The 20,697-nt window shown below is 36.6% G+C and overlaps 1 long non-coding RNA gene across 1 annotated transcript in view; it reads left to right on the top strand.

The window, feature by feature from the left end:
• LOC136017563 (uncharacterized) overlaps window positions 1–20,697 on the top strand; it is a 76,790-nt gene that overhangs the window by 10,931 nt on the left and 45,162 nt on the right. Inside the window, exon 2 of the long non-coding RNA XR_010613982.1 lies at window positions 15,673–15,762. This is a non-coding gene — a long non-coding RNA (uncharacterized LOC136017563). The remainder of the gene's footprint in view (window positions 1–15,672; window positions 15,763–20,697) is intronic.

Below are 20,697 nucleotides of genomic sequence, written 5' to 3'. Positions count from 1 at the left end.
ACACTTTACTGAAATCAGGACTTGAATGTCTGCTTTTTAGAAATCTGATCTACGTCTCATTAAGTAATTGAAAGATTCCCCTAAGTGGTACTTGGATTGGGTCTCTGGTGAAAGAAGGACAAGTTCTTGCGTGTTTCTTTCAGGTTGTTATGTGTTGTATTGAGAACTGGATGCAAAACTGTTGTTCAAGCCAAAGACAGTGTCTGTAAGTATGCAGGTCAAGTTACTAGTGGGTAATGAAATGCACACAAAAAGAGCCAAAAGATTGCCAGTGTTTGTAGCTTGTCAATGCACAATTAGGCTCCTCTTGTATTTTTAGTAGGACATACTATTTAATAAACAAATATTTGCTACCCATGGTAATGGGTAGCAACTGCTAGAAGTTGTAGGGTGGTCTCATGCCTTGGACACAGAAGAGATCCACAGACTCTTTCTTTTCAAAGCAAATGACTTAAACATTTCTGAATCTGGTTCTCTGACCTTTTGTTTACTTGTAGTTAGATGGGACCAATATTACTTTACTTTGGGCATTGCTTCAAAGCACCCTTTTAAATGTTTTTCAAGTCTCTCACAATCCTCCACTGGAGTACGAGATAAAAAAGCAAAATGTCATCATGCTCTTTGTGCCAGGGTTCTGTTGTGGTACACCTAATTCTTTTTTCATGTTGCCTTTTTGCTTGTGATATTAGGTACAAGCTTGAGGTTCAGAGGATAAAAGGCTAAAACACCACTAATAGTAATTTAGGATACTCAGTAATAATATTAACTAGCCAATGTGAAGGTTTTGCCACTAATGAAAAAAAAAACCCAGACTTCTGTTATGTGGCCTCTGTTCAAGTATTTCTAACTCTTGTATTTGGTATTTCTCTTGAATATTGAATCAGCAAGTTCCCAAATGCTAAAAGAAAATAATAATTCATCCTTTACAAAACCAAAGTATGAAGTGTAGCCGAGGTTCTATTGGAACACTAGAAATGCATTCTGCTGTAAGTTATATCTCATGTAACCCTATGGAATCCATTTGGATTTTGTAATAAACCACATGTTTTGTGTAATATTTGTAAGATACTACTACTACTGCAGGAATTAGTATAGTGAAGTTGTAACTCTTACTAGGAGCGGGTTCTAGTGTGCCAGATACTGCGCCAGCAAAGTAGATAGAAAGGTAATATTTTTTGAAAGTGTTTAAGCAGCATAGGAGCCCATACCAATTTAAAAAGCCCCAAATCTTAGGCACTTGGAAACCACCATTTTTTTGAAAGCCCATAATGCATAGTATTTTATCTCTACAGCTCATTTCAAGAGTGGAACAATGGCATTTCTTCAAATTTCATCTTGGTTAAAATGTTACAGTTTAATATGGAATTTGGAGATTTCCATACACTTAATAATGCAATTTAAAATAATTAATGTAGTTAATATACTTTTAAGTAAGAGATCTACAAAGGTACGCAAGGCAGCTCTGAAACTGAAGATTCAAGATGACAAATTGCTAGAACACATTGTCCTGAGAATATCTTTATTTTTCATGGTGTTAACCTGATTCTAGATTAAAAATTTCATGAAGACTTGAAATAAAATTGTGGTAAATGGGGAAAACAGGTAGTAGTATGGTGAAAGAGATCATACATGTGAGAAATGGTGAATGTGCATTTCACTCACCTAACACAGGCCAAGAAGATCTCTTCATTTTTGGCATACTATTAGTCCTAATCATGTGTTGAGTTATAACTCAGTGTCCGGGATTCCCAGCATCTTATCTAAGGCATTTTATGAATATTTTTTTGCAAGTACAACTACCAGTAAAATTGTATTCAAAGTGATATCTCAACTATTTACAACCCTGGTGAGCACAGGCGTGTTGACAGAAATCTGCTGTATATATATGACCAAAGGTCTGTGCTTTGCTTCCATTGAAAACGAACAGGCAAATGGACAAAGACGACAAGAACATTGTGTTAATCATTAAAGTCTGCAGAATTCATCTATTGTTCCTTTTGTGTCCCTGGGAAAGTAAAGCTGACAGACATATCTTAGCTACTATATGGAATTCTGTGGGCCTGCAGAAAAAGGTGTCTCTTTCTGAAGATGGCTGTGCCAAAGGATTGTAAGTATGGTTGGTTAAATGGTGATCTGTGGGTTTGGCATGTCACAGAGAAGGCAATTAAAAATGCACTTGCCGTATTATTTTAAGGCAAACAGTTTGGTCAATAAATCATCAGCTGGGTGGTTGCTTGTCTTGAGTATTTCTGTGTCTGTTAAATTTGGGGCTTTCTCCTGATGATGAGAAAATATTCTAGATGATGCTTGGTACAGGCTAACTCAGATGTTACTGGCCATTAGTTGCGTAATCTCCATAACTACAGTTTTAGCTTAAGAAAACCCTTCTTCAACAGGGCCTTTTTCAGTCTTTCCCTGCATATTGTTACTGTTCCTATTCACACAGTAACTATTTCTGCCTCATTTTGTCTTTTCTTTTAAACTAGTTCAGGTGCACTCAGTGCTTTAAAAACAAACCTTTAAAGGCATTCCCTTTATTTTCAGTGGGAAGCCATAGTAAATGCTACATGCTTTAAGCATTCAAAAGGCTTTGTAGACTTTGCTTTCTGTATTGTTAATGCAGTTGGTACAGATTCGGCTAGCTTTCATGTGTAGCAAATTCATCATATATCTATTTTCTGTCTCTCAGCACCTCTGTTATTTTGATATTGGGCTCTGACTAGCTCTTCATATTTCCATGGTTACAAGTAGTCACAAGGGTTCTGTTAACCCCTAAAGGCAGAGTGATTATGGGTTTTTTTTGTTATAAAATGCATAAAATTAGAAAATTAGACTGAATATACATAGGAAAAATTGTTTTAAGGACTGCAATAAAAACTCTTAAAGTTCATTTTCATTCACTCAAAAAGTGTTCAAGTCTTTTTCCACCGTTATCACTATGTCACGTATTTTGTAAAGATGAGTTTCAATTCAGAAACCTGGAGGATCTTTTTTCTCTCCCTTTTCATTTTGATTGAAATTTGCAGTAGATTTTGAAGGCAGTGCATTTAGCGTAAATAATGCAGGTTCAGACCTGTCCGTCAATTGATCACTGACAAGCATTTATCAGTAGTCCGTGTGCTGAAGATGGAAAAAATGGAGGTAAGAATCACACTGACTTGCAGAATAACACAGATGTAGACGCATCCAAATCAGGCTAAGAGCTTCAGATCTCAAAATGCTGTTATTTCTTTCTAGCACAAGATTGACAGGAAGGCCTTTCTGACTTTCAGACCTCATCTCTGCTCAAAGCCTAGGTTCTTCCCAATAAATTAATAAGTGCAGATAACTGTACTATCTATGAGCAGGTAAGAGATGTTATAGAAGCTTAATAGGAGAAGGCTGCTGGAAGGAACAGTGTTTTTCTGAGAGGCTTTCTTTAAGTAAGATTAAAGCAGTAGCAAGTTTGAGGATTTTGTTAGAAAAAGCCGTGCTTTGTTAGAGTCTTTTGCGATGAAGAGCTCTGAATCAAGGAGAGGTTTCTGGATCTTCCCTGGTTAGAGCAGGTAGTGGGTTGCAGAGGGCAGAGAGGTGAGAGGGAGTGATAAAAGAAAGCTGAAGAAAAGTCTAATAGGAACAGAAAATCTTGTGTACTAAAAAGGTTTTGTACAGCGGTAGCAGCATTGAGAGGTATTGCAGAAAATTACCCTGCCAAATAGGGGAACAAAGCTCTACCAGGGAGAGAGAATGACACTCTTGTCATCACCTATGTAGAGTTACTGCATCAATGCATACACTAGAATCTTCCTAACTGAAGAGGAAAAAAACTCCCTTTTTTCCTTTTTTTTTTCACAATTTTCTTTTTAGTTGGAGAAATTAAAATTGCTGAGTTGCCAAATCAGTACAGGGATAAACTGCTTCCCTGGTAAAATAACTAGTAATTCTGTAGAATAGCTAGTTGTTTAAACAGTACAGCCATAGGAGAAAGAAGTATATTAATGGGGGAAATGGACCAGAAAGCATGTATCATACGATACCTATTCATTTAAAAGATAGATTATAGTAATGACACAACATTACTTATGATCAAAGTGTATTATGAATATTAATGAATGTTCAGACTCCCAATGGAGTGAATGTAACACACCGGTTATATTTAGATGCAGTGTATAAGAGGAGATACATATATTATTATACAATGTATCTAAACACTTTTGAGCATAAACACAGTCCAAGTACAGATATGAACAGTCACTGTAAAAATGGAACAATAAAACTCTAGCATGACAATTGTGCTGACTACTCCCCATTGGTCAAGAGTGTAACTGTTATACACTTCAGATGTAGATTTCTAGATGATGTGTGTATGTCTTTGATGCTTTACGTGGCAGCGGTGATTCCTTACATGTGTGGAACAATAATAATTATGTATAGCAAATGTCAAGACCAGTAGGTTCAGGTGTGAGTACAGGGAGCAGGATTTGACATATCTGAACCTGACTGACTAGGCTGTGGCAGGATGCTGCAAATGCCACAAAGCATTTAGAAAGGAAGCATAATAGTGGCAAAGAACAGAGTTTACTGATGGGACTTTTTAACAGCCTGTTTCAGATACACCAGTGACTTTAACAGCATGTTTTGTTGAATTTAATGCCAAGAAGTGGCATCTCTAGGATCTCAGGGTTTTGTTTCTGATAGGTTCAAAGTTCTTACAACTGTGGATATATTAGATTGCTCCCAAAAAAAAAAGTTTGGGTGTTCTTTAACCAAGGGTTGCATGTCTTAAAGTTGGTGGCTACTACTCTCTTCATTGTTGAGTTTTCTCCTAGTAGTGCACTTGCAAGAGAGGTGAAAATGTGCCCCCACTTTTCTGTGACTGTATTTTTATTGAAATTGGAGCAGTCTGAGTACATCTGTAAGGACAGCAGCCTGTAAAAGCAGGATACTCAGAATGTTCCAGTCAGTAATTGCTTGGATAATGCAGTTAGAAAAGCAAGGTATTTGGTAGATGTGTAATTAGTTAGCATGGAATGATTCTGGAATCCTGTAAATTGGCATGATAAATTATAATAGGGTATGGTGAAACTGATTCTTCTGGCTCCAGAGTGGGAAAATTTTATCTCTTTGGAATTTAATGGATCTTGAAAATGAATTAATTCTAAACTTACTATATGCTAATGTTTGATTAAGATATTCTAATATTCCTAACATTTCATTGCATCAGTGTGAAGTGCTTCTAAAGTGATTAGTATTGTTCAGTTCTACATCTGACTGCAGTAGAACTTGTGAGTAGCTTGTGAATCTGTATGTATAGATACGAATTTCCCCACTCAGAGCAGTAGCTTTGCTATTTGCCGGGAAAAGATCCTTGACCTCTCTTTATGGCAAAAAGCATTTTCTAAAACTGTAGTTCTCCAAGAGATGAAAGAAGTGAGACTTCTATTTCCATCATAGCCTATGCTAGCAAAAGTCATGACAAAGATAAGACGAAGACTGTTTTCTTTAAAAGCAAAGATAGATACTGCTCTTAAGGGAGGTTACAGCTGATCCTTCCCTGTGTGGTTCAGATGATAGTGAGACTTGGAGTTTCTGACTCTGCTTCCAGTTTTGGAGTAAGTCAGTCTTTGGCATAACTCCAGACCATACTGTAAATATGACTATATGACTACCTGCTTAGTTTTTAGGCCTTTTACTAGAATATTTACATTTCAAATTGGAAGAATTTTGTTCTTTGACGTCCACAAGAACATTTGTTTGTTCTAAACTCTCCTCGTTTGTGTTTTTCATGTGTTTAGAAAGATATTTTCTATCCATAAACACTTAAGGAGTGATATATCAGATTCCAGAGAAGTGATTGTAAGACAGTTGAGTGCCCTGTAATCTCCAGCAAATTAGCCTATGATCAGTCTTGATACTTTGTTGCTGTACTCTTAAATTACTGTTTGTGATGTCTCTTGCATATGTTGAATAGACCAGGAGGGGGCAGAACTGCCTAAGTGTAGTCGCTTGCGTGTGACTTGCAGGCATTTATATTATGTGGTTAAATGAAAATAAATGAAGAACTGATTTATGAAAAGATTTGGTGATAATTGTAGTTCGGTGTACACCTAAAATAAATAACTCAGATTTCAGAAACTACTTACATGTATTTTCTATGTAGGCCTGTCATTGCTGCTATACTATAAATGACCATTTCTAAAGTAAATGCTTTCTGGGTTTTAATGGCACTGCTAGGGGAACGCAAACATTTAACCAGCCTATTCAGTGTATACTTGAAACAGAGTTGTCATTTTCACTATGAAAGGTTACTGTGAATCTTGGGTTTTTTTGCCCTCTTTTTCCCTTTTAATTGTAGTCCGGTTTCTCTTATGGTTTCTAAACCAATTAGTTTTGCCTTTTTTTTTTTTTTTTTTTTGCCTTTTCAGGTTTAGAATAAAATGTTTGAAACCAAAGCATCTATTTTTAATATGTAGTAAAATATTAGCCACATTAGTTATAAACCAGATTAAAATCAGTATTTTTCTTGAAAACTTTAATGAAATGGATGGAATGGAATGCATCAGTTATTTTTATTTTCTGGACCTGATTAAAGGCCATTCACTAAGAGTGATTTAAATAGATCAATGTACTTTGGGTAAACTGAGCTGTTGATCCAGTGGAGTTGTTTTCATAATGACGGCTAAGCTTCTTCCTAGTTTGCGGTTTGAGTAAAGAGAAGGGATGGCAGTCACAAAGCAGGTCTTGGGGCAGAGGGGAATGAGTGGTGAAGGACAGCTGTGGAGAGAGTGAGATTCACCGGTTGTTTTGATACATTTTTTTCTTTATTACTGTAGGCTCTTTCTAGCAATAGGGCCTACTGCTTTTCTTCCTATGAATTAGACTGAAACATGTAATGAAAGAGTACTAATATTAATGCTCCAATAAAAATTATTCAAGCTAATGGTAAATAGCTTCTGCTGTAGTAAACCTTATTGTAAAAGAAATCTGCAAGTGTTGGTTTTGACCCTTTTGATGACTATTGTAAAAAATAAGGGTGTGCTTAAGCAAGTTCTTGAGATCTACAGAGTAACATAGTTGGCTTAATATATTATCAAAATGAAATGGCTAAAATGGTGACCTTCATAATCTGTAGACAGAATACGCAGAAAGATTCTGGAGGAATTTAAATCACTCACAGTAAAAGCAAAACAACCTTCTGGAGGCAAATAATAGCCATATTATGCTATTATGTTGTAGTAGTGCTATTTTAGGAATGATAGTCAATATTGACCTGTGTCTAAGCAAAGAGGGAATTATTTGGGGTTTTTGTTTAAATTTGTGGATCAGGAATGAAATCTTTGATATGAAACATGCTTTGCAGATCATATGGGAGCTGTCTAAACCTAACAGCTGTCTCTTCAGCAAGCTGAAAGATAGTTTGGTCTTCCAGAATCTCTGTTCCAAAAGTGTTGCCAGTTCAGATCTTTGCATCTGGGCTTATTGGACCAGTATTATATCATCTGTATAGGCTGTTTTTACTGTATTGCTGTTTTACTATATAATTTCTACTAATTTGGAATTTTATGACTGCCATAATGCCTTAAAGTTACTTTTTTCCATGAGCAATAAGAATATTACTAGCATTGAGATGTGACACTCAAAGAGAATATGACTAGCATTGTGATGCGTCGTTCAAAGGGCAAATGACTTTTTATGTGCTATGTTACCTCTGTTTTTGAAATTCATGTGATAAACTCAGAAAGTTTTATAGTATTTTTATACCAACCCCATTACAGTACATTTGTATCTGTGAGATGCAAAACCAACACCTATCTGATATGAAACAATTAAGATCCATAATACAGTGCAGGCACAGAATGCACATTTTCGTGTAGAACCATGCAACAGGATCCGGCTGGTTATTTTGATAGTGTAGTTATGTGAGAGGACAAATCTGGAAAACCTGAACTGAATTGATGCAACTTGTGTTCTTGCATTTGCAAGTCAACATTTGGAAACAGCATCTTCCTTTGGCTTTCAGGTTGTGAATTTGGCAACCCAAACCAGACTATTCCTATGCCTATATTCATTTTCACTTCAAATCACTTTAGCAATAAGCATCCAGCTAAAGTTTAAAAATGCTTCTAATATGGAGGCCCTTCTTTGGCAAATTCACCTGTCAGTACTTCCAACTTCCTGTTTAAAATTTTCAAAAGGGAGTTGTAGTCTGAAGTCCAAACTAACACTATGCTAAAATTTATATATAGGATCCAAATAAATATAGCATCTTGAGCTAATATTTAGTTGTTTGAAATGCAAATAAACCCAAGCTTTACTACTCAGTGTAAGCTTGTTGGATGGTTCAGATGAACAGACAAAGCTGAGGCTATAATTTTCTGAAAACATTATTTTGATAATTGAATCTGATTAATATTTTAAAAGCCTTTTCTTTGACAGACCTAGGACAGTATTTGCCTTTGTGTGTGAGTATATTCACTGCAAGGATCTTAACAGGTTTAGATACAAAGTGCATTATTAAACTTTTTGAAGTAAAAAATTGCTAAAATTAATTTATCAAGCCCCAAAGCAAATTCTTATATTTCAGTCTCATTCACTGGGGGCTTTTAATACTAGAATAATATGGTTCCTGTTTTGTGACATATTTGCATGGAAGAAAGTAAAGCATACCATAACTGGCAATTAAGAAAGCTTGTGTTTTCCCCCTCAATTAAAATCATGGCTTATTTTGTGAATCATTGTGTAGTGAAACAGTACTTAGATTTACAAAAATGGTGTTTCATGTCAGGTATTATATATAGAAAATTATTGAGCAATGATTTCTGCTCAGATTTATTTGCTTTCAGGATCTGTAACTCCTTGTAGATGAGGTGGAAACTCATTAAGTGACAATAGAGTTATTGATCTTATCTCATGGTAGATGTGGTCAATATTATCAGAATACTAGTAAGAAGGTTGAGCAAAACCTTAGTAAACATGGAGAAGTTGGTTTCTTCCTGGGAGCTTTGGCTTCTTCAGAGAAACAAGATGATTTCTGCTGTTTTTAGACTTCATGTAGCCTAGAATGGTGAGAGTACTTTTTCCATAACTTACTTTCTTAATCTCAAAAATTTGGTGACAGTGATAGGTTCTCATTATTTCAGACTAGATGTTCATGATTTGTATCCTGCTTCAGAAGAAGCAGATTTTCTTAGTGAGAAAATTACAAGATACGAATTTTTCTTTGCTGCTTAGTTTGCCTCCTCCAGTTTGACTGTAATTTTAGTAGCATAATAATAATAAAGTTACCCCTATTTAAATATATTTTTTGGTTCATGAATTCTAATTCAAAATGTTCTTCTAATGTAAATGATTAGTGAATGAATAATGTTTGAAGCCATGAATAATTATGGTTGATTTATTCAACTTACTTTCACCTGTATTCTGGCATATTTTATATTACCTGTTTGGAATTTTAAAACATTATGAACTGCCTCAAGCATTTCCTCTCATGTTCTCTTTGGCAGATAAATTGCCTTGTAAACTAATGAATTTCAGAGAAATTAGCTTGCTGAGATCCTGTTTATTTCACAATTCCCAAGATTTGTACTACAGTTTATACTACCCTGGTCTCTCCACCAGGGTAAAAACTTCATTATTACCTACTATCAATGTCCTAGCCAATTTTCAGTCACTTTTTCAAATTTACTTAACGTGGAATTGCTTCTTGAATGAGTGAAAATTGCAGGGTCTATTCTCAGATACAGTGATTTTGTTGTATACCGCATCAAACCTAATACAAGTTATCTTTAGAGTGAATTTTTCTTCTTGAAATTCCTTAAGTGACTTCTCAAATGTTCATTTAAAGACATGAACAACAGACAGTAGCTGGTTTGTCCTTTGTCATATGAAAGTGTCAATTATTTCCTTCTTTTGGAAGATGAGAGTGTTTCTGTAATAGGATTCTTTATTCTTGTATCTTGAAAACAAATCACCCGGTTCGAGAACTTCTAGCATGTTTAAATTCTACCTGCATATTTCTGCTATTTCTAAAAGCAATAGTTTGTTTCCTTGGTGTTATAGAACATACTTATTTTATTCTGAACCTTAATAAAGAATGTGTATCTATGATTTTATGTAATTTCATACTTTGCTTCAAGTCTTACATTTTTGACATGAAGTGGGAGTTTATTTTATTCTTAATTTTGTGGATAGTACTTAGCCTTGTTTTTAAAAGGCAAGATGCCTTGTTCGGCTTCTGACTTGTGAAGAGTTGCAAGGATAAACATTTCCTAAGAGGTCAAATGAATTGTAAAACCTTTAGGTGTTTCAGAATGTCACCTTCTGTCATCCTCTGTTCATAATTGTCTGTAGTTTTGCCCAGTATCATGTTGAAGTATCATCTCACACATTTTCTACTCAGCCACACCTCCTCTCCATCTGAGATCAGATATTCTGCTTCCCAAGCTGGCATTTTTGAGGGGTAAGCTGCTTAGAGGTTTTCCAGTTTAGGGCAGCTCTGGTTTTGTGTGTGTTCAGGAGCAAGTATATAGCTTTTGCAGGGAAATGGTATTTGTTAGGAAACCCGAGGAAAAAAGGATCTTGCCCAACTAGCAGTGCTTTACCAGCTGGGAAAAAAACCCAAAACCAACAAACAGAAACCACACCAAGAAAAAAATAAAAGAAAAAACCAAACTCACAAAAAAACAACCAAAAACCCCCCAAACAAGCAACCATAGAAACAAACAAAAAAAATACCTCCGCCCACAAAACCCCAGTAAAACCAAACCACAGGGTTTTTGGAGTTTCCACTTTAATTTGCATTAAGGAGATGAAGTCCAGGATGGAGAATTCTGTTGGTCTGCTAAGGCATAGGAAGGGAGTTCACTCTGTTTCCTTCCTCATTTAGCTTTTGCTTCAGCCTTCTCCATTCTTGCTGCCTTCCCCCACCCCCGCCTTTCATTGTTAGTACATGCTCTCTCCTCTGCTTTGTAGTATTTGTCCATTTCTGGGCAAGGCCATCAGTTTCCACTGTTCTAGAGCTTATGGATAGGGTAAAATGTTGAGTTGTAAACCTAAAATGGGGCTATTCTGTTAAGATGCACTCTCTATTATTTATGGAAAATAAGGCGAAATTTAAGGTGGTCAGTTCTACTTTGACATTCATTCTTCTGCTGTTGCTTCAGCTTGTGTGGGATACTGCATGAAGCCAAATAAGAAAATGGAAAATGGCAAACAGAACCTTGCATGAGATAAATGAAAGCTGATAGGGAGAATGTTGCCTTACATGAGATATTCCTGCTTTAGGGGAAAGGATTGGCAGCTTGACTAACCCTGTTGTTTATTCTCTGATGAAGTAACTTACGACTTTGCAATCTGGTTATTGTGCTCAATTTCAGAACAGTATCTAAATACTTGAAATGTTGATTACAATTTTGAAAAACTATGAACTGTTGTTCTTTTTGTAAACAACAGATGCTAAATCTTTTTGGTTTTAATCTGGTTGTTTCTGTGAGTAATATTTATGCTAACTGCTTACTAGCAGTATGTCTGAATTTTGGCCTCTGTCCACCTGAATACTGGCTAGTTACTTTGTTTTCAAACACTGCACAGCGATGCTGAAATCCATGTGTAATTGGCATTATAGCATTGTATATTAACTTCTCCAGTGCGGAATAATTATTTTCCCTCTTCATTTCTTTTCAGCGTTCTCATTTTTGTGCTCTAATGTTATAGTCATTAATTTCTTCTGTTCCCTTTCTTTTTGATGCAAACTACCCCTGGGCTTGTGGGTGTGTACATGCATGCTGCCTTTACTGGGAAAGAAATGATAGTACTTAGAAAGTTGTCCAGCATCACTGTCTTGATGGTATAGTCTGTTTTGAGACTGATAAACTGAAATACTATGAGATCTTTGTGTTTTATACAGAGACAGGAGATTAGAATTTAATTTCATGTCTAAGTTTTATGAAATAGTAGAATTGTATGAAATTGCATAGACATTTTCTACCGTTCCAATCAAACTTACCTCATTAATGGTAGAGATTTTTGCTCCTAAGTCACTCAGTTTGTTCTGAAAATCCAGCCTACTAGTATTTGAAGAATTAAGCTTCATGTAACTGCATTCAGGTTGTTCTTTTAGGCAGTTCTTAATCTTTCAGAGTATAGGCATTCAAACTAGGAGTAAAACAATAGGATCAGATTGTGTTATGATCTGGGGGAATTCCTAAACTATATAATAGTTGTATCATGTTTTTCAGTTATTTAGACTATTCCCTGTAAATCTATTAATATTTATAGTAATACTTAAGCATTCTGTTGAAGCCTACGAAAAAAGAAAAACTGGAACTTAATTATGTAATCTATACACTATATTATATTATATGTAAATCATTTGTCCTATGAATAGGAAATAGTTTTTCTAAATTAAGTGTTTTGATGAAGATAAATAATTTCATTAATTTCTTATGATTAAATCTTTATCTGAGTAATCTAGCATTTTTATTCTAACTGGTATCTGCTCTTAAAAAAGTAAAATGTAATCATTGCTATTAGTATGGCTTGTGTGTTGTATGGATGCTGGATTCCAAACTGCCGAAGATGGAAAATCTCCAATTTTGCTCATTCAAATATGGTTTGAAAATTAATAACCTTACTTTTGCTTTTTGATAATTTAATACAAAGTTGATAATTCGTATTTTAAAAAGTTAATTAAAGTTTTATTTACATTTTAGGTTTTATATTTTTATCTTGAAAGATTGTAGTCTGTGATAAGAATTTTTTTTTTTTCACTCTGGGAATGGTCAAGTCTTTCTACTCTAATGATTGGAGGGAAATCTTTGATTGCTTTTAATGGTTTCCGAATGTAAGCATTTTGTATGGAATTTTGTTATGCTGAAGTGTCTCTGTTTGCATGTACAACTGTTTAATATTCGATTTTATCTCAAGAAATATGAATAGCAGCTTTTTCATTGGGTTTGCGAAATCAGGAGTTTGTAGCTGGCCTTTCCATCTGACTCCACGGCCAGATGCAGTCCTTTTAAGGCAGCAAATTTTTTACGTCTGAGACTTAGTAGTATCATTACTATGAGTGTCAGTAAAAGAGAATTAGTCAGATCTTGAATATTGTCGCACATATTCCTGATTACTAATATTTACTGAAAAATACTTAATCTGGGGTTATTTTAAAGCATTTCAGTAGAAAGGTATTATTCCAAATATTTTTGTTACAGAAAATTAAAAATATGAATTACGATAAAATCATTTGGTTTTTGCCATGATAATTATTTATATATTTAGCTTGAAATCTGTTTGTATCTTATTTTCTTTCTTGGTTTACTGTCTTTAGTATTCCCAATTTTTTTTCCCCTTTTCATTTGAATGCATTTATCTACTGCTAATATGGTTACTAAATTTTACTGTATCACATGGTTATAGCTGGCATCACAAATAGATGTCCTATTTAGCAGTCATAACAGCTGTGCAGTTTTATAGTGGTTTACATGTGTGATTATTAAGTACACAGTTTTAAAGACAAATGCAGGCTCTGACACTGATTTGGAGTTACTGGTGTGGTCTCATTTCAGAAGAATTGGTAGGTTTTTAGGCAACTTCTATGGAAACTTTGTCTCAGCACGCTAACCATCATAAAAAGGAGAGCAGCACATATCTGCTGTTCTTCCCCTGTGAATGGCATAAGGCCCACTGCAGCATCAGTGGTGGCAAAACTCCCCTCTGCCCTGTCTGTGCGCTGCCCAAAACTTTGATCACTAATGTTGTTGAAATTTAGCAGTAGGTTTTGCCATATTCTCAGGTTTTACATGCACACAAGCCTAAAATTAAAAAGCACTGCTTGACTTGTGCTTTGTTCCAAACATACTTGTTGCAGTGAAGGCACCCCTTTTCCTATCTCTGTAAGCTAAGAAAAGTCACTAGGGTTTTCTAAGTACCAAGCATGGCTCAGTGCCACCACATCATTATGCAAATTCAGGGCTTAGAGCAATCTTGATAAATGGCATGTTATGTACACGTAAATAGTTTACAGTTCTGCTTCCTCTTTTTGCGTTTTTGCATCCCAGAAACGGCAGGTATCCAGTGGGTTCTTGATACCTCCAAACAACACTTTCTCTTCAATCATTTATATCGTTAATTCAATGGCTTCTGACAATAAACTATTTTGGAGCCCCTTTCCCAATGGGTAGAAATGCATGCCGTTTGTAAAAGTGTTAGGCTGTCAGCTGTGCCAGGAAATTCTCTGGCAAGCAACTAATTATGTCCACAGATAGAATCTGACAAAAAATTTGCTTCAAGCCACAAGTCAGAGGCTTAACCATTGTTTGTGTTGAGTTACTTTACAGCTTGTGATTTCGGCTAGTTGGGTGGGAATGTGGCTGTGAAGCAGTGTTCTTTGTTTGAGACACAGGCCCCCGCTTTAGCCAGCTTATAGAGCCATACGTAAAATGCCTCTTTGCTTTCACTTAACAGGATGCCGTTCACCTTTCTGCTCTGCTGAGCACCATTTCGTGACTTCACAGCCCAGGAATTAAACCCAACACACAAAGCAGCTTTACCAGTAATTGTCTGCAGATTAAATTAAATGCTGTTCTCATACAGTGTATCTGAATTGTATCAGAGCCACTTTTCAGTTTACACACTTGTTCCTGTCAGTAAGAGGCAGCTACTGAAAATGTTGCAGTCCTTGGGAGTCTCTCTTTAGTGATTCGATGAAAGTGCTGGGGATTTTGTGTGTTCAACATGATGTTAATTCTATTGTGTGTCGTAATGACAAAAAATAGCTTAGTCTGCCAGTATAACATCAATGCAGTTTACTGGTGGTAGCTACTGCCGGTAGCTCTGGTTTATACGGCAACTTCCAAATTCCCACTGTCAGAGTGTCTGGCAGTTTGAAATTTCGGGTTTATCTTTGTTCAAAATTTTGAGGAATGAGTAAAATTCAGATTTTAAAAAGTTAGATAATTTGGCATAAAATAATCTTGACTAGTTTAATTAAGGTGTGCCTTTTTTTCCTTTCATTTTTGTGCATTGTATTTTCATATGTGGAGAGTGTAAAGCTATTAATTTCAGGAAGGAAACATTTAAACAAAACAAAATTAAAGTGCCAGTCAGTTTCTGCTGAAGGGATTTATGTATTTCTTCTGGTTTTATCTTCTCATGATTGTTTACTGTATAACTGGATTGTGCAACTGTTCCAGAGATGCTTGATGTAGAATGTGCTGCAACCTGCCTTTTACTTTAAAAATGTATCTCTCTGCTACTGTCTAGCTGGTGCAGCTGGTGAATAAGAGTTTGGGGTTTATCATCTTTTTATAAATTTCACAACCTCTAATTTCTCATTAACAGTATGCTTTATGATTGCCAAACTTAACCCCCCCCAATCTTTCAAAGGCCAGCAAATTATCACATTACTCAATATAATGGTTGTGTAGTTTCTGTTATGATGTTATATGTGAAAGTCATCTCAAAACTTGCATTTGGGACCATGCTTAGTAAAGATGCAAATGGAATATGTACTCACCTTAACGTTTCTTAATGTAGGGGAGTATGGTGAGAAGTTGACCCTGATTCATTCAACCTCAATCAGATTTTATGAATGTGATGGTTTTGTTTAGAAAAAATGCCAAAGATGACTTCTTTCAGAATAGTGTACTCTGTAATGAGCAGGCAATCTTTGCAGTGAGTTCTTTTTTTAACTTTCAGGTTTTAATTCCTTCAATTCTCAACACGTTCTTGTGAAACAGTTAATCGAAGGGACAACATTGAGTCATTTGAAGAGTGACGCGAATTAAGGTACTTTTTGAATTGTACGCTGCTTTCTAGTCAGATAAGGAGATAGAATAGACTTTTGAAAATTAAATGAAGGCTAATTGTTTTCTACTAATCTTTTAATTCTTTTAATAAAAGGATTAAGCTTTTTTAGTTGCATAGAATATGAAACTACTTGCTGAAGGAAAAGAACTTATAATATATTTTAATCTTTAAATTGATTGTAAAGATTTCATGGATATCATGCCAGGAGTCTTGTGTGTTACCATTAGAAAAAAGACTTATAGTAAATGAAGTGTTTTATTTATTGCTGTACAGTCCTTTTCAGACCACTTTTCTTGCCTTTGTTTTAACTGATACATCTAGAAATGACTGGTGGGTAGGTGGGAACACAAGATCCTCTATGAGGGCTACTGCAATTCAGTATTTTGGCAGAAGGTCTTTCTTTTACTCCAAAATTATGACAAGTTTTTACAAAGTGGTTCTAAAGTGAGAGAATATTGATGTATCCTTTCTTGAATGAAATGCCAAGATGTATCAGATGAGTATCTACACACTTTAAATCATGGGTTTGTCAGAATTTGGAGAGGAAAATTGCAATATAGCACTGTCTCCATCAGCGTAGTGGTGAACGTATTTTTGTCAGCAACACAAGAAGGACTTTGTCGTGGTTTAAACAAAGTCAGCCATAAACCACACAGCTCGTCCACTCACTCCCCCCCTCCTTTCCCTCCCTCTACCCCTGGAGGGACGGAGAAGAGAATCAAAAGGAATGCAACTCCCAAGGGTTGAGATAAGAACAGTTTAGTAACTACAGTATAGCACAGACCACTACTGCTACCACCAATAATAATGATGATAAAGGAAATAACAAGGGAAGAGAATACAACACCTCAACACCAGCCGACCAATAACTCGCCCCACACCCCCAAGCCGAGCACGGACCAATACCTCATCCAACCCTGCAGTCCCTAGCCCTTCCGGGTAACTCCCCGTTACATCCTGGGCATGACGTGCTGTGGTATGGAATACCTCTTTGGTCAGTTTGGGTCAGGTGTCCTGTCTCTGCTTCCTCCCAGCCTCCCCTCGTCCCCGGCAGAGCATGAGGCTCACAAAGTCCTTGGCCAGAATAAACACTACTTAGCAACAATTAAAAACAATTGGTGTTATCAGCTCTCTGCCCAGGCTGGAAGTCAAAACACAGAGCTTGCACCAGCTACTAAGAAGGAGAAAAACGGCTACTGGTAAACCCAGGACAGACTTCAAGAAAGAAAAGGAAAATATGAAGGCTATATTTGTACCAGGACTGTAATATCGAAGTACTTTCTTAGGAAATACCTGGGGATATATGCCTTGTGTCTGCAGAACCAGCTGCGTAGCCTCCTTCCAGCACATCATCTATATTCTCAGCCTGGCTTTGCCTAAAGTATCTAGTTAACAGGCTGAAAGTACCAGCAAAACAAGAACCTGATCTAAAATGTTGTTACCTTAAATGCCAGGCTATAAGGATGTACACGATCATACATGCTATTCCATGCTAGACTTCATTTCATTGCCTTTTACTTAGATTTACTTCTTCCTACTCAACCTCAGACTGATTCAGCCTTTGTTCTCTATTCACATGACCAGAACTCTCACTCAGGCCCTCATCATTTCATGTCTTGACAACTCCAGTCATCTTCATTCTAGTCTTAACGAATAGTGACTTGCAACTTTTGTATCTTTTTAAATATTTTTCTTGTTCTTTTGATGTTCCATTGTTCCCTCTCTTGTACTGTGGGATTATTTTCTTTTACTTTTTAGGCTGCACCATACCATCTCTTACACTCTTGAACTGTATGGCACCTGCAATGACAGCCTTTACTTTTGCATGTTTACAACACTTATCTTTAAGTTTCCCCTATGCTATTTAATGCATGATATTAACTAAAAATCCTTAGTGCTATTTCATTGACCTTTTGTTCCTCCCCAGTTGGGACCTCTAAATTCTACTGTAGTTTTGACTATATAATAACAGTACTAGCCTACTGTAATACTTTACAAAGCATGTAGCAATTCTTGACTACTGCCAAATGATGCTCTAGGACTAAATTCAACCAGTATTAAAGTCGACATGACTATTTCTAAATACACTCTAGTCATGTGCCTGAAGTACAAAGCTTACCAGGAGAATATATATTATATATATATTCTCAGTTATAACTGTCTCATCCATATAAGTCCATCTAATGCACTTTTCTTGATAGCAAGTTGATAGTAAGAAAGTATTGGGGTTTTTTTTGGTTTTGTGTGTGTGTGTATGTGTGTGTGTGTGTGTATTAAGAGTAACAGGTAAGTTTGTTCACATATGGCTATGGTCTTTTACCTTATGCATGCCAGCATAGCATAAGCATCTGCATTGCTATTTAGATACCTCAGGCTACCATTAGATTCCTCTGAGATCCTCAAAACTGGTGCTTACCCAGTTTTAAAACAATAGACAACCAAATTCCCTGAATATTATCCTTTTGCATACCAAGTTAGCTAAAAAGTTTGCCATGCACAATGATCCCCTGAACAGCGTGCTGACACACAGCTTGGCAGTGAAGCCCTCTGCAGATTTTAATGCAGTGTTCAACTGTCTCATTACTTCATGGTAGAGTTCTGTCTGCCAGCACAAAGGACAGTGACTTTTGAGGCTGATGTGCTGCATGCTTGCCTTTTTCTGGTTGGGTTTTGTTTTGAGTTTTGTAACTGTTAATTCTGATTTGGCTCAGGTTCTTGATGCTGAGAGGTTTTTCATTTTGGACACAAGTAAACTAGTGATGGAGACAGATATGAACTGTCAAGTTATCTTCTCCAATGTTTTTTCTAATGACTGGCAGAGTTAAGTTTTTCACTTTATTTTCTGTCCTTGATGATCTCTTTGCAAGGTGCTTCATTTTGCCCAGGCATTTTTTGCAGGTCCTGGATGCCTGCCTTAGAGTGCCAATTTCCATTACGTCACAGGACACTCACAGTTAAGCACTGCAGTGTTGAACAGAACAATACCAAAACCCTTTTGTGAATTCTGGTGTAAATCTGAGAATGAGAATTAGGGTATCTGGTATTGTCTGGTATAAATCTCTTCTGAGAATGAGAATTTGTAAGTATCTAGAGATCTCTAATGATGACTCATAGAATCATAGTATGTTTTGGATTTCAAGGGTCTTTAAAGCTCATCTGGTTCCAACCACCTGTCATGGGCAGGGGCACCTTCCACTAGACAGGTTGCTCCAAGCCACATCCAGCCAGGCCTTGAACACTGCTGGGGATTGGGCAGCCACAGCTTCTCTGGGTAAGCTGTGCTGGGGCCTCACCACCCTCATTGTGAAGAATTTTTTCCTAAGATCTAATCTAAATATGTCAGCTTAAAGCCATTCCCCCTTGTTCTGTCACTAGAGGCCCTTGTCAAAAGCCCCTCTACAGATTTCTCGAAGATAGCCAGCTAATGGTATTTCCCACAAAGCATAAGCAGCTTATATTGTTTTTACATAATTTGCTATTTTCACAGTTTTCTAGGTCCTTTGCTCCAGTTTCTGCCTGCCCGTGAAATCACACAGTTTTGTAAGGGGCAAAATATTTGGGTGATGAGCAAGTGCAAAGGAAACTTAATTACAGTTATCTACTTATGTATCACAGTGGCTTTGAGCTACTTCATTATGTGTTCATTAGTTCATGTTACAGTTGATACCAAGTTAATCCTATTAGTATCTAATAAGTTACACAGCTTTGGAAGTGATAATATGGGAGACTTCTGGGAAGTTGTTTGTAGTCTTAGCTGTGAAAGATTTCTTATTATCTTTGTTCCAAGCTGGGAGAAGGCAACCCTGGTGTCCTGGGTTCAGCAGTAGCAGTCATTTTTCTCCTTCTTAGTAGCTGGTGCAGTGCTGTGCTTTTGACTTTCAGCCTGGGAACAGCGCTGATAACACCGGTGTTTTTAGTTGCTGCTTAGCAATGTTTAGTCTGACCAAGGACTTTGTGAGTCTCATGCTCTGGCAGGGAGGAGGGGAAGCTGGGAGGAAGCAGAGACAGGACACCTGACCCAAACTAGCCAAAGAGATATTCCATACCACAGCACGTCATGGCCAGGATGTAAAACTGGGGGCAGTTACCCGAAAGGGGAGATCACTGCTCGGTCAGGCTGGGTATCGGTCGGTGAGTTGGTGAGCGGTTGTATTCTCTTCCCTTGTTATTTCCCTTATCGTTATTATCATTGGTGGTAGCAGTAGTGGGTTTGTGTTATACCTTAGTTACTGGACTGTTCTTATCTCAGCCCGTGGGAGTTACATTCTTTCAGTTCTCCCCATCCCTCTGGAAGCAGGGCGGGGAGAAAGGAGGGGAGTGAGAGAGAGACTGCGTGGCTGAGTTTAAACCACGACACATGGGCAAAGACTCTTAGGGATCATGAAGGCGATTACATTATTACAGAAAACAGTGGTATCTTTATTAGAAGCAAATGAACTGCAAGCTACCACAAAATAGTAATGTATTGAACTAGTACAAGTAAATTTCCAAAAGAGGGCAATGACAAATTTGTAAGTACTTATTTCTCTTTAATCAGTGGTAGCATGATCCAAGAAACTGTTTTCCAGATGCAGTAAATCTTGGCTTTCACTTTTGATTTAATTTTGAAGAGTGAATTGTATTGAACATCTCTTAAGTAATTTAGTTAAGATTTCTGTTTAGCCTGGACAAGATAATCATAGAAGCTAAGTTTAGAATATCATGGTTAATCACTGCTGTGGCAGAGGGGAAGAAAAAGTAGAATTTCAAAGTCAGCAAATTTTAATGTGTTTAATTTGCAAATGTATAACAGTACTATACGTCAGTGATTTCTGGGAACTTGTAATTGTGAAAAGGCCTGTGGGAAAGTCATCTGAAATTAAAATACACAGGTAAGTATTGGACGAAGAATTAGTGTAGGCTTGTACAAAAAGT

The sequence above is a fragment of the Lathamus discolor genome, chromosome 6, assembly GCF_037157495.1.
Source record: "Lathamus discolor isolate bLatDis1 chromosome 6, bLatDis1.hap1, whole genome shotgun sequence".
NCBI classification, from domain to species: Eukaryota; Metazoa; Chordata; class Aves; order Psittaciformes; family Psittacidae; genus Lathamus; species Lathamus discolor.
The sequence above is the reverse complement of the archived record's forward strand: the minus strand, read 5'-3'. Positions and strand labels throughout refer to the sequence as shown.